Source organism: Crocuta crocuta, unplaced genomic scaffold (assembly GCF_008692635.1).
Source record: "Crocuta crocuta isolate KB4526 unplaced genomic scaffold, BGI_CrCroc_1.0 scaffold7, whole genome shotgun sequence".
Classification (NCBI taxonomy): domain Eukaryota; kingdom Metazoa; phylum Chordata; class Mammalia; order Carnivora; family Hyaenidae; genus Crocuta; species Crocuta crocuta.
The window spans coordinates 3,465,927-3,492,985 of NW_027531904.1; the positions used below are offsets into that span (position 1 = coordinate 3,465,927).

General features: G+C 38.3%; 1 protein-coding gene and 1 pseudogene across 1 annotated transcript in view; both read left to right on the top strand.

Annotated features, from left to right (window-relative positions):
- Window positions 1-27,059, top strand: part of AGBL1 (AGBL carboxypeptidase 1) — a gene marked incomplete at its 5' end in the record, with an annotated part of 692,079 nt that overhangs the window by 311,244 nt on the left and 353,776 nt on the right. The window lies entirely within an intron of this gene.
- Window positions 268-7,292, top strand: LOC144240004 (tubulin beta chain-like; annotated as a pseudogene).

The following is a 27,059-nucleotide window of genomic DNA, read 5'->3' on the forward strand; positions in this document are numbered from 1 at the left end:
CTCAGTTCTGGGCCTCAGGCTAGGTTCTGGGTATATGCACAAAGTGGGGGTACAGAGAAACAAATACTATTTGCAAAAAATAATTATATTCTGGGCACTGGCCAAATACCACACATTCATGAATTCTCTTTGTTCTCATAGTATCCCTTTAAAGTGAACTGTACTTCCACTTATGCTTGTGGGATGGGGACTTAGAGATGACCTATACATTGCCCTCAGTATGCTCATAGATGAGAGGAGGTTGTGTAAGTGGGATCATATCTCAGCATGAAAGAAGTCATGAAGAAGGTCTATATGGATGGATGTAAGTATACAGAAGAAAAGGACTGAGCTAAATTTTGGGAAATCTTTGTAGAAGAGGTAGTGCCTATAAAGTGAGTAAGGTGAGTCTATGAGATAGGAGGGTACAGCCAAAGGAACCATAAGAGGAAAAATGGTGGACCAGACACTGGAACTCCACATTGTTGAGTATGGCTAGTGGAATAGAGTTTAGGGTCCTGGGATGAGATGACATGACAGGTAAAACCAGGCTTCATGGTACAAGCAATGGAAAGGTGCAGATAAGTTTTAAGCAAGTGTGTGTTATGATAAAATATGTTTTAGAAAGATCATTTTGCTGGCACTTAAAGAATGAAGAAAATTGAAAGATGGCTATTTCTAGATAAGAGAGTAGAATCTTGGACTGGTATGGTAGGAGTGGATGGAGATGACTAACATTTAGGAGGCAGAACAGAGACAAGTTAATGTTCAAGGGACCAAGAGAGGGAGAGAGGGTTATAAAGAGTCACTTGGTTTTCTGTTAGGGGGCTGGGTAGATAGTTGAACCAAACACAGATGGAGACTCTAAAAGGAGGAGTATTTGGGGGGTGCATGGGTGTCTCAGTCAGTTAAGCATCTGACTTCAGCTCAGACCATGATCTCGTGGTTTGTGAGTTTGAGCACCNAGAGGAGTATTTGGGGGGTGCATGGGTGGCTCAGTCAGTTAAGCATCTGACTTCAGTTCAGACCATGATCTCGTGGTTTGTGAGTTTGAGCACCGCATTGGGCTCTCTGCTGATTGCTCGGGGCCTGGAGCTTGCTTCAGATTCTGTGTCTTTCTCTCTCTGCCTCTCCCCTCCTTGCACTCCATCTCTGTCTCTCTCAAAAATAAATAAAGCATTAAAAAATGAAAAAAAGAAAAAGAGTATTTGGGGAGGAAAGAGCTTGAGAGAAACACTGAGAGGTGGCTAGAGGAGTCGTGGAAGAAAACAGACTGGCAGAATGTGAGTGGTGATGGAGAGAGAGAGAGACTGGGGATGCTTTAAGCATGTCAAAGGACAATGGCGTCATGTAGAGTGCAGGATGATCTTTTGTCAGGGTGACTCTCATGGCCTCTTGAGAACCAACAGAGTACCTTGAGCCCACCTTCCTTTCTTGCAGAAATTTTAAAGTCTCTTGGTATTTCCAGGATTTTATGAGGCTTAAGTTCTCATGATTTCCTAAGTCTATACACTTTCTTCTATAATACATTGTGTTTCTACACAATATTTATCTACCTGTGAAACTTTTCTCTTCACTTCTTCCTCCAAAACACACAGAGAAACATTCCTGAACATTGTAGACTTGACCCAAGGCCTTGTGGTCAGATGGTGGTCACCACGGGTGCCAGGAAAGAAAGCTCTCCAAATTATTTTATAGTCTTGTACTAAAAAACCTCCATGGCCTTTCTCCCCTTCTGCATTTGGCTCATATCAACTCTTGACTCCTCCTCTTGACTCCTTCATTCACTTTCGGTTGTTTTCTCTTCATCTTTACTCTTTTTCTGGAGCCACAAACCACCCCTCTCTTAGGCAAAGTGGTTGCTCCTTATTTTCTGAACCCTTGGTGATCACTACCATCCTGACCCTTGTGACTTTGGGACAGGAGATGAGTGGAGGAAGCATCACCTTTTACTTAGTTTATCAAGTATTTTCTTCCAAATTGCAGCCTACCTACTTCATATGTGATAAATATAGAGCAGGGGTGGGTGAAGGGTCATGTTTGTGACAGAGGATGACTGGTTTTATTTTAGACAAGTTCCATTTGACATATCTCTGGGGCATCAACTTTACTCCATGGCCTTATTCCTCCTAGGAGATTCTTCTTAGAAGGAGTAGTTTTGTAGGGCAACCTATCCTTTCCCTTATGTTCATCTTTAAAGAAAGTTGACTGTTGAGCATTATTCTCCCCTCTTCACTGGCTGTTCTCATGTGGATGTTACAGGTTCTGCAGGATGTCTCAGTTTGGGGCTGAGGATTTCACTTTGTTCTGGCGGGCTGTCCTTGTGAGGGTGAGACTGTGAGTCTAACACACAGTTCACACAATTAAAAAATCCCGGTTTCATTGCCACAGGCTGTACCTTCCTTCTGCTGGCTGCCTCAGAGGTCTACGCCATTGATCACAAAGTTAAACAGGTATAAATGACCCCGAAAAATCTATCACCACCATGGGAATGTCAGCCTACTCTTGTATCAGCGCAATCACTGGCCATGAAAATCTTTCTTCAGCTAGCACTACGGTTTTTGCCCAATTTTTATGGCTGGGATAATAGGGCCAGAACCTTTTACTTATAACAAAAACTCAAGAAAACTAACTCAAGTGAAAAAGAGAAGTAATGTTAATTTATCAGAAAAACACAAGAGGATAAGGGGTTTCCTCTCCTCTCCCCATTCTGCCCTTTAAACCTGTCCTCTCTCTCTTTTCTTGTTCCCAGAACCTGGTCTCTTTTCTGGCTTCCCAGGTCATTGCAAAGATGATCACCAGAAGCTTCAACTATTCATGGACTTTCAGTACTCATGGTTTCGGAATAGGGTTTCTCTTCCTTAACAATTTCAGCAGCAGTCCTGGGAAAGGCTCTGATTGGCACAGCTTGAATCCTGGGAATCTTCAAGAACCATCCAGTGTGTACAAAGTAATGTGACACTCTGGCCAGATCTCGGTCATGTGTTCAACCCTGGAGCTAAAAATGAAGTGAGCCTCTCCTGAAGCATTGGGATTGAGCATGAAAAATAATGATTCACCCAACACATGTTGGATTTATGCTCAGTATCTTGATGACTAGGATATAGCCCTAGTACAGGTGGGAGTCCAGTCCTTACCCTGCTGAACCTCTGTAAACTTTTCTCTTAGGCACTGCTCCCTGATCCCATATTCAAGTTGTCAACTGGGATCCAGTAGTGAGACTGTGTATAGATACTGTAATGCCATACCTACAGATGTCCTGAGGGTGGACATCATCACCGCATGGCTACTGCCATAATATCTCACTGTTTTCCTCAGTTAATACTTTGATTTAGACCTATCTACCTATCTATCTATCTATCTATCTATCTATCTATCTATCTATCTATCATCTATCTATAGTATTTTACTTGGGAGCACTGATCTTCGAAAAGTAATTCTCATTTCATATAGGTATCTCAGGAGCCATTATTATTCATGTGTTTGCTTGTTTATAAAATAATTCAAACATACTGTAATGCACAGAGAATGATGTGAGGAAGACACTTAAAGTTAATGCTGATACTTGACAAATTGCAATGCTTTTATATACTTGCTTCAGGGCTTTGTTTTTAAATAAGGGAAATATAGAAGATAAGGATTGAAGCCTTCATGTATCCATTCAAAATCTAATTTCCATACTTTCTTTTCCAAAGTTACAACTATACTGAAGCTGGTGTCAGTCGTTCGTCTATCTATCTCTCCATCTGCTTTTGCTTTTTAATTTTCTCTTTCCTCTTTTTGGTCAATTTTCCTATGCCTGTATATGACTAATTTACAATATTTTTATAGAAAGTGTTAACTGAAGTTCTCTGTTAATTAAAAGCAAACACACACACACACCACTACCACCGTCACCACCCAGAAAAACACCATAAAATTGAAAAAAATATCTCTCAAATATAACTTTTTCTCAGGTTGATTGCTCAAATTTTGTGAGATGTTTGTTTAAAAAAAGAAAATAGAAGGGAAACCTGGGTGGCTCAATTGGGTAAGCATGCGACTTTTGATTTTGATCTCAGGGTCATGAGATCACGCTCTGTGTTGGTGGTTTACCAGTGTGGAGCCTGCTTAAGATTCTCTCTCCTTCTCTCTCCCACTACTTATTCTACTAGGAAGGGAGGAAGGGAAGGAAGGGAAGGAAGGAAGGAAAGGAAGGGAGGGAGGGAGGGAGGGAGGAAGGAAGGAAGGCTCCCACTAAGATTATGATCTTGTTGATTTCTGCTTATAATTTCTTTTGTGTTTTGAAGGGATGTTGCTAGCGGTATACATATTCATGGTTTTGAGAGTTCTTAATGCATTGTTCCCTTGAGGGTTATATTTTATCTCCCTTTATTCTGATTAATGATTTTGCTGTGAGTAATTTTTTCATGTAGTAGTGATTATTAGAGGTTAGTCATATTTCTCTTATTTTGTGTTTTCTGATCATCTCTCTTTTCCTTCTTATTACTTTGTATGTGTTTATATTCCATTCATCTTCTTTCCTTGGATTTATTCAATTTTTCCCTTTTTGATCCTTAATTTGAACAAATTCATTTTAAGTCTACATTTTTTTATTTTTTATTTTTTTAATTAAAAAAATTTATTTCTGAAAGAGAGAGAAAAAGACAGCGTGAGAGAGACAGCGTGAGCAGGGAAGGGTCAGAGAGAAAGGGAGACACAGAGTCTGAAACAGGCTCTAGGCTCTGAGCTAGCTGTCAGCACAAGAGCCCGATGCAGGGCTCGAACCCACGAACCGCGAGATCATGACCTGAGCCGAAGTCAGATGCGTAACCGACTGAGCCACCCAGGCACCCCTTTACATTGTTTTTTTAAAATGTGATTTTACAATATAAATTTGATAAAGCATTATTTTCTTATATTTCTACCTATTTTGTAATTTCCAGCATTATTTCTTTAAACCCATGGATTGATTTGATTCTATTTTTAGGTGTCAATTTCAAATTCAATATGAATGTGATCAGGGAACCTGGACTATATGGGAATAGTTCTTCAATGTTTATTGAATCTTCTTTATGACATGTATGGTACCTAACAAAATTTTAAATTATTTTTTATTTTTTTGAGAGAGACACAGAGAGCATGAGCAGGGGATGGGCAGAGAGAGAAGGAGAGGGGAAGAATCCCAAGCAGGCTCTGTGTGATCAGAGCATGCTATGTGGCTCGAACTAACAAAACCCTGAGATCATAACCTGAGCCAAAATCAGGAGTTGGATGCTTAACTGACTGAGCCACTCAGGTACCCCAGTACCTGACAAATTTTATGCACACTTAATATATAGTATAAATATGTATATATTCTCTGATGGGGACAGAATTAAGATCAAACTTTTCAATTGCACTACTTAAATTTTTATCTTTTTCTTTATTTTTTTTCCATTTGATTTATCAGTGTCTAAAGGAAGTTCATTAAAAATATCCCAATATTATTATTTGTGCTTGGAACTATTTTATCTTGTCCCATATTTTTGCCTTAAATTCAATTTCTCCTCAATCCTAGAATGGCTAAATCAGATAAAAATATATCAAGTGAATCTTTTTTTCACCTAAAGAAAATTGGGTATTTTAAGTATTCTTTTTATATTATATAGCTGTTGGGGTGCCTGGGTGGTTCAGTCAGTTAAGCTTCCAACTCTTGATTTCAGCTCAGGTCATGATCTCATGGTTTTGGGAGATCGAACCCCATGTTGGGTTTTCTGCTGACAGCATGGAGCCTGCTGGGGATTCTCTCTCCCTCTTTCTCTACCCTTCTCCCACTCATGCTCTTGTGTTCTCTCTCTCCCTTTCAAAAAAATAAGTCAGTATTAAAAAAATATTATATAGCTGAGATGTTTGTTTTTAGAAAATCCAATACATAGTAGTATCTTTTAGAAGATTAATTTTATTTAAGTAGCACTGACCAACTTGGATTAATTTCTTTCATCATGTTTTGTGTTATTTATTTAATTGTGTGTGTGTGTGTGTGTGTGTGTGTATAGCTTTTTTTAACACCACCATTTCTACATCTGTGGGCTTATAATCCCAGGTTGGAAGCTACTAATTATATTTTTATTTTTTTTTTTACTTGCCCTTAATTAAAATATATTGAAGTATATATACGTACAGAAAATTGCACACAACAAAAATGAATTTATCACAAATTGAACATTTATGTAACTGACATACAAGAAGTAAAACACTGACGATATTTCAGAAGCATGAAGCATTAATGCACTGTAAAAATAAATCTTTAAAGTGAATCTTTAAAGTTCTACTCTCCAAACCTTCCTGTCCCTACCTTCAGACCTCACTGCTGTAGCCTCTGAGACACGTCCCGCCCTTCCAGCCTGCCATTAGCAATATAGAAAAAAATTCCATATCATTTTCTTGTCCCATACACACCATGAGGTGAGCAAAAAAAAAAACAAAAAACAAAACCTTTAACTATGAAGGGAATCGTGTTCATTCCAGGCTGGTCAAGGTGGCAACCAGATCGGTGCCAAGTTCTGGGAGGTAATTAGTGAGGCATTGGCATCAGTCCCACTGGAACCTACCTACAGTGACCTGTAGCTGGACTGTGTCTCTGAGTACCACACTACAGCCACAGGTGACAGATACGTTCGCATGCTACTTTGGTGGATCTAGAACCCAGGTCTATGGGCCCTGTTCACTTACATCATTTTGGCCAGATATGGAGATAGAAAAATTTGTTTTCAGTCGGTTTGGGGCAGGCAACAACTGAACAAAGGGCCATTCTACAGAAGGGCCAAATGGACCCGCTCACTAGGTGGGGGCACAAGCTCTGGGGTGGGCATCTTTGCTCATCAGCAAGACCACATCACCAACACCTTCAGGGAGGTACCCTCATAAAGTGCTGTTCACCATGGCTGAGCCCCAAAGCACCACCCTCTCTGACCATCAGATGGTAGAGAATGAGGGTGAGACCCACTGCATTGACAACTGGACCCTTTAGGAAATCTGCTTCCACACCCTCAAGCTGACCACACCCACTGCGGGACCGGAACCACCTGGTCTCAGCCACCATGAACAGTGTCACCACCAACCTCCGCTTCCCTGGTCAGCTCAATATTGGCATCTGCAAGCCAGCTGTCAAGTTGGTGCCCTTTCTCTATTTCCACTTCTTCAGGCCTGGCTCTGCCCCTCTGACCAGTCATGGAAGCCAGTCGTGTGGAGCCTTCACTGTGCCCAAATTCACCCAGCAGGTCTTTGATGCTAAGAACACTATGGCTGCCAGCTCATGGCCAATCTTTTGGCACAAGACCTTCCTCTACTAGTACTCAGGGAAAGGCATGGAGAGCTCAATATTGACATCTGCAAGCCAGCTGTCAAGTTGGTGCCCTTTCTCTATCTCCACTTCTTCAGGCCTGGCTCTGTCCCTCTGACCAGTCATGGAAGCCAGTGGTGTGGAGCCTTCACTGTGCCCAAATTCACCCAGCAGGTCTTTGATGCTAAGAACACGATGGCTACCAGCTCATGGCCATCTTTTGGCACAAGACCTTCCTCTACTGGTACTCAGGGGAAGGCATGGAGCAGATGGAGTTCACCACAGCTGGGAGCAGCAGGGATGACCTTGTCTCCTAGTACCACCAGTACCAGAATGCCACCAGAGAAAAAGAGGAGTCCTAAAGCAGAGCACCATCATCTCAGGCTTCTGAGATTCCTCAGCCTTCTTCCTCAACTGCCCTTTTCCTGTCCCTCAGAATTTATATTTTCTGCCTCTCTCTTGTCTTGTTTTGCTTTCCTTTTCTGGAGAGTGGAAGGGAGGTTCCTAGAACAGTACCTGGCACATAATAGGCACTCAATAAATATTGATTGCTTGTTAAATGTCTCCTTTCTTTCATTCTGGGAAGCCTGGGTTTCTGACTTTCTGGGTAACCCTGTATTCCTTTTGGCGCCCAGTTCTCCCAGGTGATATTTCCCTTTGTTTTTGAGATAATTCTCAAAGAAGCTGAGTCTCATCATATCCCATTTGGAACCATGTACTGAAAACCCAGATCTATGTGCACCATCCTAATCCATATGGTAGCCCAGGGGCAAGGAAAGCAAGCTATCTTATAGCAGGTGGAGGTACCTATAAGGAAGGGGTATAGGCTTTTCCATTCTAGAGCAATTTTGGAGACCGAGATCCAGGCAATTAAAGTCCTAATTTCCAGGTATTTCCCTGTTCCTCTCTCAGCTTCGGGGGAGGTGTTAGCAGTGTAATCTCCATTTTTAGTCTCCTTCTAAGCTCTCTCACGAGCTGTTTCCTTTGCAAGGGTCTGCCCCACTCTGTGTAGAGGGTTCTTCTCTCCCCTACATCACCCTCTTCACATGTTGGATTCCGTCCTTTTCCCCTGGCTGGAGAAGAAGGCCAAGAGAGGACGGAGAGACTCGCCTTGCCTTAAAGCTCCCAGAGAGTCTCTCCCAAGTCCATCTTTTCTTAACAAAAACCCGGCAACCCAGTGTATTTATGGCAAGGTATGCATTGCCACCTAAATATTTGAGTCATTCCTCCAGAGAGTGGACAAGGAGATGCTCCATCTTTTGGCAACATCTCATCTCTTCTTTTTGCTATTCCCTCCCCCACCCTTGGTTTTGTCCTGTCCTACACTTCACATTTCTATTTTGTGTTGAACTTCCTTTTATTTTTTTGTATTGAAAAGATGACATTGCCCCCAGAGCCAAAGATAAATGAGAATTGAAGGAAAAAATAAAGTTAATTAAGTTCCGTAAATTAGCTAAAGTTATACAGTATCTCTATACTTTCCCAAATGAGATGAGGACTTTAACAAACTCAACTAGTCATTAAACACTGTTTCTCACCTTCTTTGGTGTTGTTTTTAATTTCACTTACCAGAAGCAAAGGAAGTCAATTATCTTATATTCCGCAGTTAGACAACTTTACCCAATTACATCTCACTTTCTGTGTGCTGCTTTCGCTTCTTTCTAAAGTATACCCTTTAGTAGTTTTTTCAGTAACCGATTTATAAGAAGTCAACTCTGTACCTTATTTTCTATCTGAAAATATCTTTATTCCATCTTTGCTTGAGTGAGACTTTATCCTGACCAAAAATTCCCATTTGAAAATTAAGAATTGTCAAACTGGACAGTCAGCACCTTGAATTTTTTTTTCTCTGTTGTTTTCAGTTATTTATTACTAATAATGTTAAATCTACACACAATGTCACTGGTATTTATTTGAAAGGAATATGTCTTTTCTAATAATTTTCCAGAACATTTCTTCCTATTTTTGTAGTAGTGAGTCCTCTTATTTTCAATATGGCATTTCACCCTTCTCTCGTCTGTCCCTGATGTCCCTGCATGTGGGTTCTGTATAGTTCCATCATTTGAGAATAAATCTTCAGTCTTCTGACCATGAAGAGGTAGGAAAGGCTGCTTAGTCCTATAATTTGGGGGATGGCACCTGAGGGTCTGATTGCTTTTCATACAGACTTTCAATCAGTACAGTGTTTGGAGATTTTCTGTATGTCTCCTAGCCAGAGACACCAGTTGCAACCATTTTCTGATCTCTTACTCTTATAAATTGGCTTGCTTCCTTCTGGTGTATAAATTTGAGGGATCTCTGATCCGCTAAATCACATAGCACTAGACCATCTGTTTTCAGTCTCTCAATATTTAAATATTTCTTGTCTGTTGTCATCTCCTCTATTTTCTGTGTGTTTGGAGATTTATGAATATTATTAAAATCTTTTACAGTAATTTTGGAGGGGGGGTTCCTAGAGATATAACGGTTGAGTGTGTGTATTCAGTCTTCGGTGTTTAAATAAAAATCCTTTCCATTAAGATTTTACAGACATTGGAAATTCTATTAACGGAAGATAGAGTCCTTCATTTCATAATTAAAAATATCCCAGGGAGACATAGCACATTAACTTATCATTATAAATGGCTGTTATGCTTCCCTCTTTATAATTGACCCCCGATTCAGAATTAATTGCTTCTATATCCCTGTTATATCTCCTTCACATATTTACAGTTTTGGGTTGGCAGCCTCAATAACTAGACTGTGAACTAGTTGGGATTATGTTCAAGGCACTTTTGTGCTTGTGTATCTTTAGTTGTGATCACAGTATCACAGTGCTTGGTGCAAAGGGTGCTTTGTAAATGCCTCTTTAATAAAATTGAATAATTTGAGTCTGAATTACCACCAAAACTTTCAGCTATAACAAGAGTTTTTCACCCATTGGTGAGAAATTTCAGCCAGATGTTCACTTGTTCCCAGATTTTTCTCCTAGATTTGCCACAAGATTTGATTGATCATTGAGTTTGGCAACTGGCATTTTGAGGAAATTAAAACTTCAAGTAATGATAAAATAACAATATTACTTTATATCATTCTCTCATTGTGTAAGGTGTTTGTGGATGCATATATTTTATTAAATATTTATTGAGAAGGAGGTGGAGAGGCAAAGGGAGAGGGGAAAAAGAGAATCCCAGGCAAGTTCCACACTGTCAGTGTAGAGCTGATGTGAGTCTTGATCCCACAGACTAGGAGACCATGCCCTGGGCCAAAATCAAGAGTTGGACACTCAACTGACTGACTGAGCCACCCATTTGTGTGGTTTTTTAAAATGTTTTTTTATTGGGGCCCCTGGGTGGCTTAGTCGGTTAAGCGTCCGACTTTCGCTTAGGTCATGATCTCGCGGTTCGTGGGTTCGAGCCCCGCGTCGGGCTCTGTGCTGACTGTCAGCTCAGAGCCTGGAACCTATTTCAGAGTCTGTATCTCCCTCTCTCTCGGACCCTCTCCTGCTCACACTGTCTCTCTCTGTCTCTCTCCCAGAAATAAATAAAAAAACATTTTTTAAAATATTTTTATTTATTTCTGGGAGAGAGACAGCGTGAGCAGGAGAGGGTGCGAGAGAGAGGGAGACACAGAATCTGAAACAGCCTCCAGGCTCTGAGCTAGCTGTCAGCACAGAGCCCGATGCAGGGCTCGAACCCACAAACCATGAAATCATGACCTGAGCCAAAGTCAGACGCTTAACCGACTGAGCTACCCGGGTGCCCCATGAGCCACCCATTTGAGCCCGCCATATGTGTTTTCTAATTCTCATACATCCCTGCAGCATTAGAGAATTGCAAGGTATGTTTCATTTTGTTTTTGTGTATTCTTTCAAAGAATAGAAGGTATTGCTGGGGATAATTATTAATTTGGGAAAAGAAAGGACTATCCTCTTCTTTAATGTTACTAAGAGAAGCAAATGGTCAAGGAAAGCAAAGGGTCAAGGGACCACTGTTTATTCTCTTTATACATACAAAACAAAGTGACTGTTTAGTACAAATGACTAGACACAATTATAAGTATCCTAGATATTTGTGCCCACACAAGAGCTGATAACCAACAAAAGTCCGCAAAAGGATTAATGATCATTTCTGTCTAGAGTAGAAAGAGTTGCCATTGTTAATTTTGAATATTGTCTATTCTATCCCAGAAGAAAGTGGTGGCCTGGAAATTTTGGCTGGGCTGTGTTTCTAAGAGGGAGGAAAGGTATAGGTTTGAGAAAGTTTAGCCTCTGTAACTAGACCCTTTGAACAAAGCGAAATGGAAGCAAGGAAGCTCAGATTACACAAGGGAATGCTGATTCGGGCCAAAAAGAATGAATGTGCATTGAATATATTTATTTACTGTGGAATAAATATAGAATGCAACTTCCACTACCTGGCATTTGCAGTTCAGTTCTCAACTAGTTGCCTAGAATGAAGGTTTTTTTTTCCTTAATGTAAACTCTGTTCCCAATGTGGGGCCCAAACTGACAGCCCCAAGATCAAGAGTTGCATGCTCTACCAACTGACCTAGCTGGGTGCCCCATAGAATGAGGTTTTGAGCTTCCATTTAGCTAGTAGGAAGTGTGTATTTTTAAATGCCTTAAGTGGAGCTAAAGTGGGAAATAAATCATTCTGCCATCTTAAACTGTCCACAGGGTGTTCAGTAAAAGTAGTGACCTGGTTAGTAGCCAGGAAACCCAAGTTTCAAATGTGCAGCAGCAACATTCCATTGTTATGTAAATGGAGGGGGATTGGGGGTATACTTCTTCTTGGAAAGCTCAAATTAATTAACATCATATCCTAACATCAAGGGTGTCATCTGCTAATACTTAGCAGCCTTTCAGGTGTGGTTCCCTTGGTTATCGGTCTCCACTCTGAGCTATTTTTATGTGAGCTGTGAAAAAGCTGAGTAATTACAGACACTGTGCCTGACTTGTCAGACAAAATGGACAATTGGTGCCACCATTTTCTTTTTCTAAAGAACAGACAGATAAACATCCATCATAAAGTTGGGACTTAAGAGCTTCACAGTGCCAGCTGATGGAAATTCCTTTCATGCTGCACAGATTTGTGGAGGGAGGCTTTGTCTTTGTCTCATGGCTTACTGACGATCATTACTTTTCAGAGAGCTTGCCAGCATCTTGTGACTGACCTCAAAATGAAAGCTGGAGATTCACACATCTGGGCAAGGAAGTTGAGGACAAGTCAAAAAAGCTAATATAATTTAAGCAAGTCCCTTAATAAACAAGTGGAATCAAGATATACAAAATGCATATCTTTACTAACATAAGTATATTCAGTATGTTAGATGTATTTTAATGTATCATCGCTACGATTTCACATATATGAGAAATTTTGGAGAGCCAGCTCTGAATAGCTTCAAGATTTCTAACATTATTCCTAAGGCTCCTCTCCATTTCATTCCCAAATAGATTATGAATGAATAGGGATTTGAGCTATAAGAAAGAGAAATTTGAGGACAGGTAATTCCAAGTTTCAGTATGTAAATAGGTAGACATATACTGATCAAGTAAATCCACACTAATTTGGGGCTCATTGATAATGTATCTGTAATATGTAATGTACATTATTTTTTATAATTTTGGTAATTGCCATTAAAGAGTTGAGCTATAATTCACATACCATGCAATGCAGCCATTTCAAGTATGTAATTAAGTGGATTTTTAAAGTTTGTTTATTTGTTTTGAGAGATACAGAGAGAGTGAGAGTGGGAGAGGGGCGGGGGGTAGGGAGAATCCCAAATAGACTCCATGCTGTGCAGAGCCTGACAGGGGCCTCGAACTCATGAACTGTTAGATTGTGACCTGAACCAAAATCAAGAGGTGAATACTGAACTGACTAATCCACGCAGGCACCCCAAAGTGACTTTTAGGTTTTTAATATATTCACCAAGTAGTAAAATCATTACCACTATCTTATTCCAGTACATTTTCATCGCCCCAGTAGAAACACCATACCTTTGTCTCTATGAATTTGCCTCTTCTGGACATTTTATAAAAATAGTGTCGTATAATATGTGGTTCTTTATATCTGGCTTCTTTCACTCAGCATAGTGTTTTCAAAGTTCATCCATGTTGCGTGTTTTAGTATTTCACTTTTTTTATGGCTTAATACTCCATTGAATGGATATACCACTTTGTTTATCCATTCATCAGTTGATAGGCATTTGACTTATTTCCACTTTTTTGGTTGCTGTGAATAATGCTGCTCTGAACATCCACATATGAGATTTTATGTGGACATACTTTTTCAGTTCCTTTATATATACACATAGGAGTGGAACTACTGGATCACATAAAGACTTTACCTTTGACATTTTAAGAAATTGCAGAACTACACTGAATAGCTGCACCATTTTGTATTCCACTGGAATGTATAAGAATTTCAATCCATCCACATCCTCTAACATTTTCTGTTTTTAGCCATTCTAGTTGATGTAAAATGATACCTTATTGTAGCTTTGATGTGTATTTGCCTAATGACTAATGATGTTGACTATCATTTCCTGTGTTTACTGACCATTTATATGCCTTTTTGGCAAGATGCCTATTCAGATAATTTGTCCAGATTTTAATTGGGTTGTCTTCTCATATATGTGATTTATAATTGTTTTCTCCCATTCTGTGGGTTGTGTTTCACTTTCTTGATGGTGCCATTGATGCCCAAGAGTTTTGAACTTTGATGAAATCTAATGATCTGCTATTTTCTTTTCTCACTTTTGCTTTTGGTGCCATATCTATGAAACCATTGCTTAATCTGAGGTCACAGAGATGTCATCCTATGTTTCTGGGGATTTTACCATTTCAGTCCTAATATTCACAGCCAGAATTTATTCTAAGTTAATTTTTGTGTATGATTTGAGATAAAGGTCCAAATCTATTTGGTATTCAATTTTCCTTGGACTATGCTTTCCTCATTCAATTGGATTGACACTCTTGTTATAAATCAACTGACCAAAAACGTGAGGGTTTATTTTTGGGCACTCAGTTTTGTTTCCATTGAGCTCTATGCCTGTCTTTATGCCTGTTCCATACTGTCTTAATAACTGCATCTTTGTAGTAGATCTTAAAATTGGGAGATATGAGTTCTTCAACATTGGTCTTCTTTTTCAAGATTGTTTGGTCTATTCTGTGTCCCATGTATTGCCACATGAATTTTAAGATCAGGTTGTCAAATTTTGGGGGGAAAAACCTGAAATTTTGATAGAGAGTGTGTTGAATTTTTGGATCAATCTCAGAAGGGCTGCCATTTTAACAGATTAAGTCTTCAAATTTATGAACAGGGATATCTTTTTATTTAGGCGTCCTTTGATTTCAATACTTTTTTGTAGTTTTTTTTGTAGTGTACAAGTCTTGCATTTCCTGGGTTACATTGATTACTAAGTATTTCTTCTGTCTAATGCTATTATAAATGGAATTATTTTTAAATTTTATTTTCAGGTTGTTCATTGCTAGTATACAGAAGCATAGTTGATGTTTTCATTTTGATTTTGCATTCTGCATTTTTGCTAAATATATTTTATTAACTTTTTTTTACATTCTTGAGAATTTTTTATATGCAACGTTATAACACCTGCCAATAAGGACAGTTTTACTTCTTACTTTCCACTATGGATGCTTCTTATTTCATTTTCTTGCCTAATTTTTTCTGACTAGCATCCCCAATATGATGTTGAAGGCATGTGGTGAGAGCAGACATTCTTGATTTATTCCATTTCTTAGGGGAAAGCTTTCAACCTTTCACCATGACGTATAATGACAGTTGTGGGTTTTTCACAGATATTCCTTGTTAGGTTGAAGAATTTCCCTTCTATTTTTAGTTTATTTTTTAGTGTTTTCTATCATGAAATGGTATTGGATTTTGTAAAATGGCTTCCTGTATGTGCTGAGATGATAATGTGTGTTTTTGTCCTTTATTCTATTAATATGATGTAGTACACTGATTGATTTTCATGTTGAAAATCATCAACACGCATTGATTTTCATGTTGAAAAAACTTTCCAATTCTAGAATAAATCCCACTTGCTTGTGAACAACATGTATAATCATTTTTATATATTGTTGAATTTGGTTTGACAGTTATTTTGTGGAAGATATTTTGGCCTACATTATTAGAGGATATTGATCTTCAGTTTTATTTTCTGTGATATCTTTGGTTTTGGTATCAGGGTAATACCAGACTTCTAAAATGAGTTGGAAAGCATTTTTTCTTCTCTTATGTTTTGAAAGAGTTGNTTCATGTTGAAAATCATCAACATGCATTGATTTTCATGTTGAAAAAACTTTCCAATTCTAGAATAAATCCCACTTGCTTGTGAACAACATGTATAATCATTTTTATATATTGTTGAATTTGGTTTGACAGTTATTTTGTGGAAGATATTTTGGCCTACATTATTAGAGGATATTGATCTTCAGTTTTATTTTCTGTGATATCTTTGGTTTTGGTATCAGGGTAATACCAGACTTCTAAAATGAGTTGGAAAGCATTTTTTCTTCTCTTATGTTTTGAAAGAGTTGGTGAAAAATTGATTTTATTCTTTAAAAAGCTGAGTAGCATTTACCAGTGAAGCCATATTATCCTGGGCTTTCTTTGTGGAAATATTTTTTACTATTAGTTCAATTTCTTCATTTATTATAGTTATGTTCAGATTCTCTACTTCTCTTTGAATCTGATTTGGTAGTTTGTGTCTTATATATCCATTTCCTTTAGATTTTCTAATTTGTTGGGGGTACAATTATTAGTGGTATTTTGTTTTAAACCTTTTAACTTCTATAAAATTAATAATAATGTTCTCTCATTTGTTACTTTAATAATCTTCATCTTTTCTCTTTTGTCAGTTTAGCTTAAAATTTATAAATTTTTAAAGAACCAATTTTACTTCGTTAACCTCTCTATTGTTTCCTAGTCTTTGTCTCATTGATTGGTGTTTTAATTTTAATTTTTCCTCTAATTCTGCTTGCTTTGGGTTTAATTCCTTCTTTTTTTCTAGTTTCTTAGAATGGAAGTTAGATTATTGATTTGAGCTCTTTCTCCTTTTTTAATACAGGCACTTGTAACTATGTATTTTCCTCTCAGCACAGCTTTTGCTTTGAGCCATACTTTTGACACATTGTGCTTTCTTTGCTTTGCTCTCAAACATTTTTCTAATTTCCCTTATGATTTCTGCTTTGACCCATTGATTTATTTAGTACATTGTTTAATTTCCACGTGTTTGTGAATTTCTCAAGTTTCTCTTTGTTACTGATTTCTAACTTCATTTCCTCTGGGTCACAGAACATACCTTGTGTTATTTAAATCTTTTACATTTATAATACTATTAGTTAGTGGAAGTTAGTGTTAACATAAGTCCCTAAGGAACTTGGAATCAAAGTTTCCAGGACCTTGCGTGGCTAGCTGTTGGTAAGATAAGGTTGCTTTATGGTCTATCATGTCTTCCATCTTAGAGTCCACTCGCTGTGCACTGGAGAAGAATGTACATTCTGGTGTTGTTGGAGCAAGAGTTCAATAGTTTTGTTAGTCGAATTGGTTTACAATTCGCAAGTCTTTTCTTGTTTATCTTCCGTATAGTTGTCCTGTTAATTACTGAAAGTGAGGAATTGAAATCTCCAACTATTTTGGTTGAGTTGTCTTATTTCTCACTTTGTTTCTGTCCGTTTCTACTTCATATATTGTGATACTCTGCTACTGGTGCGTATATGTTACCACTGGTTCTATCTTCTTGTTGAATTGACTCTTTACAATTTTATGATAACCATTTTTTGCCTCTTGTAACTGTTTTTCGATGTAAAATCTATTTTGTCTGACGGTAGTATAGCACCTCAGTATCTCTTATAATTGCTGTTTGTATGGTATATTTTTTAACATCCTTTTACTACTAATCCATCGTGTCTTTGAATATAAAATATATTTCTTATCTACAGCTTATAGCTCTAACACTTTTTTAAAAAAATACATTCTGTTCATCTCTAGTTTTAGATTGAATGATTTAATCACTTCATGTTTAATGTAATTAAGGATCAAGAGGATTTATTTCTGCCATTTTGATATTTGTTTCCTGTATTTTTATGTCCTGTTTTGTTTCTGTCGTCCCATTCCTACCACATTTTGTGTTAAACAAATATTACCTAGTATGATACTTACATCAATCTGTCCTTGTTTTCATAATTTTAAAAAATTCTTTCCTAAGAATTTCCCCTGGAGATTACAATTAATATGCTCATTTATAACAATTTAGTTCAGATTAATATAAACTTAATTACAATAATATACAAAAATGTATTCTTATATAGCTTCATTTCCTCTTCCTTCCTTAGTGCTACCATACAAATAACATCTTTATATGTTGCATGTACATCCACACAGTTCATTATTGTTGTTTATGCAGTTGACTTTTAATCAGATAGGAGAAAAAAGTTACAATAGAAATATGTTTATACTGTCACTTCTATTTACCTACGTCATTACCTTTATCAGTGCTTTTTTTTCACACATATTCTCATTACTGTCTAATCTGCTTTCATTTTTAGCCTGAAAGCCTTCTTTTAGAAGTTTTTGTAGGACAGATCAGTTAGCAGTGAATTCTCTTTATTTATCTGGAATTTTCTTAATTTCTCCTTCAGGTTTTTCAGTTTACTTATTTATTTTGACAGAGAGAGAAAGAGAGAGAGAGAGAGAGCAGGAGAAGGGCAGAGAGAAAATTTCACGCAGGCTCATCACTGTCAGCACGACTCGGGGCTCAAACTCAGGAACCGTGAGATCATGACCTGAGCCAAATTCAAGAGTTCTAAGCTTAACCAACTGAACCACCTGTCACCCCCTCTCCTTCAATTTTTAAAGGATTGTTTTGCTAGAAATGACTCTTGGGTGGTAGTCTTATTCTTTCAGGATGTTGAGTATGTTATCTTATGGCCTTCTTGTCTCCAGTATTTCTGATGAGAAATCAGTTTTTAATATCATTGTGGATCTCTCATAAAGATTAGTCACTTCTTTGTTAATGCTTTAAAATATTTTTTGGTCTTGTAGCATTTTGATTATGGTGTATCTAATTGTGCACTCTGAATTATCTATCCTGGGGTTTGATGACCTTCTTGGATGTGTAGATTAATGCTTTCCATTAACCCTTTAGGAAGTTTGGGGTCATTATTTTTTCAACTGTTCTTTTTCTTTTTCTCTTTCTTCTCTTTCTGGGACTCCCATTAAGTGCATGCGGGTGTACTTGGGAGTGCCCTAATGGTGTCCGAGGATGTTCACTAATTTTTTTTTTTCCTTTCTGTTCCTGAGATTGGATAATCTCAGCTGAATGAGTCTTCAAATTCATTGGATATTTCTTTTGTCTGCTTGATCTGTTGAGCACCTCTAGTGAATTTGTCATTTGTAATACTTTTTGAGTCTACAATTTCTACTTGGTTTCTTATGTAGTTTCCATCTCTTTATTGATAATATCTATTTATGGAGGCATGATTTTCAGAATTTTTATTTAGTTTTTCAGACCTGGTCTTCTTTAGTTATTTGAATATATTTACAATAGCTGATTTAAATCTTTGTCAGTAAGTTCAATATCTGGGCTCTGAGCTAGCTGTCAGCACAGAGCCTGATGCGGGGCTTGAACCCATGAACCATGAGATCATGACCTGAGCTGAAGTTGGACGCTTAACCAACTGAGCCACCCAGGCGCTTCTACATGGACAGATGGATAGTTTCTCTTTACTGTTTTTTCCATATATATATATATATTTTTTTTTTTTGCATGTCTCAGAAATTTTGGCTGAAAGTTAGAAGTTTTCAATACCATAATGTTGCAATTCTGTAAATTAGGTCTTTCTCCTCTACCGGGGTTTGTTGTTTGTTTAGTAACTTTGTTAAACTAATTTTACAAAGTTTATGTTTGTCATGTGTGGTTTCTTAAGTTTCCACTTGCCTAGCTTCATAATAAATTTAATTATTAGACAGAGATTTTATTAGTTGCCTTGAACTAATAAGTCCCATAGCGTGTGGGCCTGTTGGGGGCNACTCTGCCTTAGTTTTTACTTCCTGCTTGTGCAGAGTTTCATACTTAGTGATAGGTGGGAACCCAGGGCCTTCTCAGGTCTTTCTTGAGCATGTACATAAGCATAAGCATGCACAAAGATCTCGGCATGTACACAGTCCTTGGTATCGGCACAGTCATAACCATTTACATTCTCAGCAATGGGTCTGGGCTTTTAAAATCCCCACATGAACATTTCTTACTCCAGCCCTTAGTCTTAAATTTCGTGGTTAGTACATCATTTGCCCAACTGCTCTCCACTACCTCAGATAGTTATGAAGTTCAACAATTGCCTCTCATTGTTTTTGACAAATGCTCTTGGGGAAAATGGCTGTTTCCACTTGGCAAGCTCTGAACTAGGTAAAATAAAGACCAGTACTTATGATTCCTTTCTCCAATAATCAGGGAACAGAGCTAACACACAGGCTGTGGCTTTTCAACAAAACAACCTTATTGAAGAGTCTTGACACAACTTGTAAGACATCACTAATTAGATTTCACTAGCCATCTGCTGCACTATCCTTGTAAGAGACCAGTGAAATATAAATTTAGAGCAGATGACAGAGTGAAAGGAGAAAACAACACCTTCCTGATAATTGTGGTTACCCAATCTGTATCCAGGGGAAGGGAGGTAGGACAATAGTATCAAAGGATTGCTTCTTGTCTTAGGCTAAGAGCATTGGCATTGAATGAATAAATGTGTATATTTTATTTCCCTCCCCCCCTTTTTTTTGGGGTTTTCTCACTTGGGAGGAGGAGGAGTGAGGAAGGAGAAGAGCAGGTATTATCTTGTAGAGGAGAATTTTGCTGTGAAATATAACATTGGCAATTATTCTCTTTGATACAAAGATGTAAAAGTTATATTAAATGTGTTTAAATTGAAGTGTATATTTTAGTTTAAAATACACAATAGATCAAAGGTAGCTTTTTTTCCCAGTCCATAAGACCTAGCTAGAAAGGATGTTTTGGTTTTACACATTGCTGAGATGACTCCCTAAATAAAATAATGGAACCAGTTGACTAACAATAAAGATGTCTGATTTTATTCTGGGTCTTAGTGGAAATAAGCTAAAGTATCCATTAGTTTTGAGGGAACTAGGCCATTGAAAAGGATTGAACTTAGTTCTTCATCAACAAAAAGATAGGGATCTAAGTATTTCAGGGAAGAACCATTAATACTACATCCATACTGAATCATACCCATTCTGAACATTAACTATACTCAGACCATAAAAATATGTTTCCCAAGAACTAGATAAAGGAGAATTGATTCATTTGGTCATTCATTCATTCATTCACTCATTCTTTTGTTCATTCATTATCTATTGATAAAGTGCCTACCATGTAGTAGCAATTATTCTTAGTGCTGAGGATACAGTAGTTGAGCAAAAAACAGGGAAGCTCCATATCATCACTGAACCTGTACTCTAGTGGGGAGATAGAACATAAACTAACCTAGATGTGGCTACATACCAGAATGGCAGATAGTGTTAAGTGCAATGAAGAAAAATAATATAAAAAAGGTAATAGAGAATAACAGGGTTGGGTAGGGTAAGGGGAAGATTATCTCTGATAAGATGGCATTTATGCACAAATCTCAGAGAAAAAGCTATGGATACCTGGGAAAGAGACTATCAGGTAGATGGAATAGTAAATGCAAATTCCCTGAGGGTGAAGCATGCCTGGAGCACAAAGAAACTAGTGTGAATTAAGTGAAGTGAGCCCTGGGAAGGGAAAACAAAGTGAAAGGTAGGAGCAGGCCTTCTAGGGGGGATATCTATCAGAATAAGATTAGAAGTCACTGGAAGGTGTCAAGCAGAGAAATCCCAAGGGTCTCAGGTTGTTGTATGCAGAATAAAGGATGAGGAAGGGGGTTGGTGTGGTCAAAAAACATAAGTAGTTACAGTTTTGCACTGGTGTAGGTAAAGGATGATTGTGTTTTGGGCAGGATGGTAGTAGTGAGAGTAGTGAGTTGTACTTGATTTCTGTATATATTTTGAAGGCAGAGCACAGGCTAGTGAGTGGGATTAGGGGTGTGAAATAAGGAGGCACTGAAGTTGGAATGTGACTACAAAGTACTTGGTTTTAGTAGAGCAACCAAAGGAATGAGGGAGCCAGTTACTAGAATAGAGAGAAGGTTGTCAGTACTCCCTTTTTGTTTATGAAGCCCAATAAATCGTTTCTTTGCTTTTTTATTTTTTAAACATTCTGGCACTGTGAGGGAGAGGGAGAGAGAGACACACACACAGAAAGAGAGAGAGATACGGACTGATTCAACTGAAGAATGTAAATGGATGGCAGAGGAAATGTTTAAGATTTAAGCCAACACAAGACCTTCTCTGCAAGAAAACGGTATGGAGTATGTCAAAGAAGAACGGGGTTAACAAGGAGGAAAAATAAGATACTAGAAGATTGTGTTTTGGGTAAAGAAATTTCCATACTTCCTCCAGGCCACCTATTTTCAATTTGGTGAAAGACGGGTTCAAATTCTTGCTGGAAATATGTGAGTGAGGACCGTTACAGACACCTGCTGTCCTCCAGTCTCTTTGGGGAAGGAAATGAATGCTGTTTTGAGGATGAAGCGATAAATACAGGATTTTTCCCCCCTCTCTTATTTTAAAATTTCTCTTATGCTTTGCTGAAAGTATCAAGAAAGGAAAAGGGTCCTATATTGATGGTCTAATTTGTCTCTAAGCTTTTATATAACAAGTGGTTATTGAGAGTCATTAAATGTAGGGCCTGATGGTATGAATTGCAGCAAATTCAATAAACATACAAAATTCATTTTTCCTCTAATGATTTATAATCTAAATGTGTCATTTACTTAACTGAGAGCTCAGGACAGTATTTGATGGTGGTGAAAACATGCTTGGCTGTGAAGAATTGCTTTAAAAAATCCAAACATTTATTGATCACGAATTATGTACTAACCATTTTGCTAAGTGCCTTCCATGTGTTATGTCACTTAATTCTAAGAAGCAAAAGAAACACAATCCTGTAAATTAGATACTAATATTACCCTTAGGTAGACATTGAGAGGCTTTCATCTGATATTGAGGAGTCTTCCATTTAGTGAAGTTAGTGGTAGAACTGGACTTGAATGCACAGCCTGACTTTGGTGACTAGATGCACCCATTTTCACCATTTCGTTTTCCTAAGGGATTTTAGAGGTTGGAGAAATCGCTATGGATTGAGAGAGTCAAGGGAAGTCTCCTAGAAGGAGCAGAGCTTGGGAACTTCTCTGAGAGATGGTAGATTAAGAAAGAAAGAGAAGAAAATAATCAGATTTCAGACAGAGTTCCATGAGTGGCTGAGAGGATTTAATGGGCTGGCGAGCACAGATTGTTCTGGGAACAGAGAGGAAATCTGGCTCGTCTGTCATACTGGGTTTTTGTTGGGCGGTAATAAGAGATTACGTTAGATTAGTGAGCTGAGACCAGTTTGTAGAAGACCTTGAGTCCCAGCCAACGTGGTTCACACATCCTCTTTTTAAGTAATGGGAGACCATTGAAAGAATTTGGATATCATTTTGGAATTACATCAAATTGGGAGAGAAATGTTATGAGAGATGGGAGATGAGAAAACCAGTGAGGAGTGAGGAGGCCATGGCTGCAATTCAGGTAGGAGGTGATAAATCATGGACAATTTTTCTTCTTAGGAGTCTGCATTTCGAAAAATAAAGCTGTATAAGCCCCCTCCTGGTCCTCCTCTCCCCTGCATATCTCTGTCTTTCTCTCTCTCTCTCTTTTTTTTTTAAATCTTTTCTAGAATTAGGGATTTTTAAAGAAGAAAAGCACCTTGGATAGAGATCACGTGTCCTAATCTTTTTTTCTTTCCCTTTAACATGACTCGGAGCCAAGCAAAATTAAGAAACTTGCCTAAGATCGCATGGTAACAAGTGTCAAAGCCAAGACTAAAATTAAATTTGTTTTCTGACTTTCTCTTCAGCACTTTAAGTGTTATCATTCCTCTCTCCACTTTCTCCTGCCAGGACTTCAAGGAAAAGGAACTCCGGGTTCCCAGATAATTTTCTCCATTTCTTTTATCCAGGATAGTATTGGTGATCCTCTTGCATTTATGGGATAAGGTTAATGTGCCTAGCTACTGAAACCCTGTGCAGTATCTTGATTTATAAGAAATATATATGGTCATTCAGTTGACCAAAATATGTTTCTCAGATATGCTTGGTTTTTGTCCAGGACTCCTGGCTCCTACAACCTTGAGTGTTTCTTGTGATAAGGGCTCTACAAGTGTGTTATGTTAATGAAGTGACTTATGGACCCCACTTGGGCTGAGGCTGGTTGCCAAGAGCACCAGCCATGAGGGTTGGAACTTTCAGTCTTAGCCCCAGAACTCAGCAGAGGGGAGAGGGGCTAGAAGTTGAATCAGCCAACAGCCAGCGAGTCCGTTAATCACATCTACATGGTGAAGCTTCCATAGAGACCCAGAAGGGTTAGCAGAGCCCAGGTTGGGAACAGGTGGAGACTGGAGAGGACATTAAGTGCCACACTCTGTCTCTATACTTCACACTATGCATCTCTTCAAACGGGTGTTATTCACATCCTTTATCCTATCCTATAATAAACTGGTAAACACAAGTGTTTCCCTGAATTCTGTGAACACCACTAACAAGTTAATCAACCCTGAGAAGGAGATCATTAGAATCTCCAGGCTGTAGCCAGTAGGTCAGTAGGACAGATAAGCTCCTGGTTGGTATCTGAAGTGGGGGTGGGAAAAGTCTTGTAGGACTCAATCCTCACCCTGTGGATCCAAGGCTATGTCTGGGTAGTGTCAGAATTGAGGTGAATTCTCAGGTACCTTGCTAGTTTTGTGTTTTGTCTGGGGGAACTCACCCGTGTTAAAATTGGGTCCAGGAACTTATAAAGGCCAATGAGCAGAAATTATTTTTTTACATCTGTGTTCTATGCCCCAAGAGACTCATCTAGATTTTGTTATACACCAGAGTTAAACTCACTGACATCCTCTAGAGAAAGCAGAGAATCACCTTTCTTTCTTATTATTACCTTTCCTACTTAGCAGGGAAGGGAGGAGTTATTACTTGCTAGAGCTACCTATTGGCTTGATGAACTCACTGGGGGAATGTAAATGCATGGTCTGCTTTCTGGTCCATAAGGGAAAATGATCTTAATATGAAATAAGTCTCTGAGGGACAGAAAAAGAGAACAAGGAAAGAGCTATGAATTCTTTCCATTCAGGAGGAGAAACATAGGGTGTTATTTAAGCCTAGGGTCCACTAAAAAACCCTAATTTCTGAGCTTCTTTGGGAGGTCTCAGCTATAAATTTATTCATCAACTCTTGCATTTGGGATAAGAGTTGTGCTCCCACTGCAGTTTTATTTAAAAAAAAAACAAACATTTGGGGATGGCTCAGTCAGTTAAGTGGTCGACTTTGGCTTGGGTCATGATCCCATGGCTAGTGAATTTGAGCCCCACTTTGGGCTCTGTGATGACAACTTGGAGCCTGTGGCCTGCTTCAGATCCTGTGTCTCCCTCTCTCTCTGCCCCTCCCTCACTCACATTCTATCTCTCTCTCACTATCACTCTCAAAAATAAATAAACATTAAAAATTTTTAAAAACTCAATTTTTATTTTTCTCAATATTAATGGCTTTGAGCTTTACATGGAATTTTTTCATCAAAGGTTTCTCCCTTACAAGGAAAGTACGGTAACTTTTAATCCAAAGCAGACAGCAGCAGTACAGAGGCCCTTGCCAAGACAGAGATGATAGGAAAAATCAATATCCCATAATTAAATCTGTTGAATTGACAGTAAAAAAAAAAAAAGTCACAGTTTTAATTTAGATATTGGCTGCCCCAGAGAAGAAATATTCTGACAGCAGTAAAATGGGGAGTTGGGTTTCATTTATTCCTTAGATAATGATGGATAGTTGCCTACCACATGCTGGTCACTGTACTGGGTTGGTGTTAAGAAATTAACAGAACAGCATGTACATAATATCTGCCTTCTGCTGCCACTTGGTGATAATCCCAGGACTGTGCATTCCTTGTAGGACCTGGTAACTGCTGAATTCCTCAGGAGAAGAGTAGCATCTGACACATAGTAGATGTTGTGACCATAAATATTTGATGAATTAATGAATATGTTTTTCTGCAATACACTAACTTGTAAAGTAGGCAGTATCCATCAATCCTTATTTTCTTGATTGTCTTTATCGGGAATGAGTGTTGAAGTTTTTTCAAAGGATTTCTTCTTCCTTTTTTTTTTTTTTTTTTTAATGTTATGGAGATCATCATTAGTTCTTGGCTTTTAAAATTTTTCTTTTATGATTTCCCATTCTGACTTTTGGACAAAATTATTAATGGATTTATAATGTCAGAAATTACAGAAATTATTCTAACTTGTATCTGTTAAGTAATGTGGTCCAAAAGGTGATGGGGTCCAAAATGGTGGCCAGTCAGAATAGGTGACTTCAAGTGATTGTTGGCTGGCAGGTCTGAGAGCTGTGAGTACAGCCCAAGGTTTTACCATTGACTTTCATGTGTTTTGCCAGTTCTTCACAGTCACTTGTTGGTCTCAAGGACATAGTTTTAAAAACATCAACCTTAGTATTAGTTTTAACAGTGGGAGTGATAACCTATTTTTATTGAATCAGTTGTATATGGGATGGAATGCTGTGTAGAAATGTGAAATAACTGGTTACGTGTTCTTGATTTCAACAAGTGATAGGGGTTCATCCTATGTGCTAAGCTGGCCCACCCCTTAATCTGGTCTGATTTCATCTGAATGTGTCCTTACCTTGTTGTCTTTTGAATTATTCCATTGGGTGTTTGAATGGTATTATGAAATCTAGGCAAAATAACCCTAGAGAAAATGCATTTTCATCTTAACTACATCTATATTGGTTTTCAAATGAAATCATGCCAGAGACTAATACATTACTGGGACAAATGGGATGGGCAGGGAGGACTGATGTGTATCTAGACTTTTAGAGCTGGTGCTGGTCCAGGTGAGATGACAGAGGTTCTAAAGATATATATATTTTTAAATATTTATTTATTTTTGAGGGAGTGTGAGCAGGAGAGGGACAGAGAGACCAGGACAGAGGAGAAGCCAAAGCAGGTTCTGTGCTGACAGCAGAGAGCCTGATGCAGGACTTGGACTTGCTAACCATGAGATCATGACCTGAGCTGAAGTTGGACCCTCAACTGACTGAGCCACCCAGGCGTCCCAAGATGCTAGAAGTTCTAAATAGCACATATTCTAGGTTCCTGAAAGTGTGGTGGCAACACAGTCCTTTGTAAAGTACATGGTTTCTTTGTAAGCATTAAGTTTCTTTATTTCCTCAAGGTATAGTAGAAAACACTGTTTCTCACCCTAAATATACATACAGCTTCCCTGGGGATCTTGTTAAGATGCAGATTCTGGGGTGGGAGCCAAGTTTCTGCATATCTAACAAACTCCCAGATTGGTGACCATACCTAGTGGAACAAGAGTGTAAAGACCAGTTGGTTTAGGTTTGGACTGACCTAAGTCCAAGTGTCAACTCTGGGTAACTTACTGGGTGACTGGTTCTTCTGGTGCATCTTTTAAAGACTTCTTTTCAAGTGTTCCTATACCTAGGCTCTGAGATGGTCAGTCCTTCAGTGATATAGCGCTGGGTGTTAGAGGTGTTAAGGCATACCTGGTTTGGTCTCTTCTCTTCCCCTGCTCTCTAGATCATTGACTCTTTGAGCATCTTGGTTGA